We start from the raw sequence: 1,386 nt of genomic DNA, 5'->3' as shown, positions 1-1,386 counted from the left end.
CCTGCCCTGCTCTGCCCTAGCTGTTTTGGGCATGTCTTCTCCTCTGTCACATGACCCATGACAGAATCACCATGGAGACGAACATCCGAACCCCACCCCAAAAGAAAAACTCTCACTGTGCTTCCCACGTGACCCTTGAACTTTGACCTTTTGACCCCTTCTGTTTATGTTGATGAGAATGTATACACGTGTAAACACTCTCCTGCACCTCATTTATTGTCTGGAGTGATGGCAGAACTGGGATGGACACTGTTGGACACCCCGCTACATTACAGACTGGGGAAAGGAAATGAAACCACCTGACGCTTCCACATTCTTTTCAAATTGAGTTTCTCCTTTTTTATTTCATTTGAGAGAAAAAAGAATAAGGTGACAAAACTGCACACAGATAGCATTTATGTGGGCAATATGAATACTGTAGTTGAGAATAGATATATCTAGACAAAATGATTATGGTTTATCTAAATGTGTGATAAACTCAAACACTGTATTGCACGAAGTTTATAAAAAAACAATAACAGACCGATTTACAGACTGATTATTTTTTTCTTTAAAGGAATGACATCATGAGAGGATCAAGGGATTTTATTTCACCTTTATTTAACCAGGTAGGCTAGTTGAGAACAAGTTATCATTTACAACTGCGACCTGGCCAAGATAAAGTTGCAGTGTGAACAGACAACAACACAGAGTTACACATGGAATTAKCAAACATACAGTTAATAACACAACAGACAAAAAGTCTATATACAGTGTGTGCAAATGAGGTAYGATAAGGGAGGTAAGGCAATAAATAGGCCATAGTGGCGAAATAGTTACAATTTAGCAATTAAACACTGGAGTGATAGATGTGCAGAAAATTAATGTGCAAGTAGAGATACTGGGGTGCAAAGGAGCAAAAAAATAAATAACAGTATGGGGATGAGGTAGTTGGATGGGCTATTTATATATATATTCCATATATTCAGTGCAATGCAGTGATCTGTGAGCTTTTCTGACAGCTGGTGCTTAAAGTTAGTGAGGGAGATATGAGTCTCCAGCTTCAGTGATTTTTGCAATTCGTTAKAGTCATTGGTAGCAGAGAACTGGAAGGAAAGGCGGCCAAAGGAGGAATTGGCTTTGGGGGTGACCAGTGAAATATACCTGATGGAGCACGTGCTACTCGTAGGTGCTGCTATGGTGACCAGTGAGCTGAGATAAGGCGGGGCTTTACCTAGCAAAGACTTATAGATGACCTGGAGCCAGTGGGTTTGGCAACGAATATGAAGTGAGAGCCAGCCAACGAGAGCATACAGGTCACAGTGGTGGGTAGTATATGGGGCTTTGGTTGAAAAACGGATGGCAACTGATAGACTGCATTCCAATTTGTTGAGTAGAGTGTTGGAG

Source organism: Salvelinus sp. IW2-2015, linkage group LG35 (assembly GCF_002910315.2).
Source record: "Salvelinus sp. IW2-2015 linkage group LG35, ASM291031v2, whole genome shotgun sequence".
Classification (NCBI taxonomy): Eukaryota; Metazoa; Chordata; class Actinopteri; order Salmoniformes; family Salmonidae; genus Salvelinus; species Salvelinus sp. IW2-2015.
The sequence above is the reverse complement of the archived record's forward strand: the minus strand, read 5'-3'. Positions refer to the sequence as shown.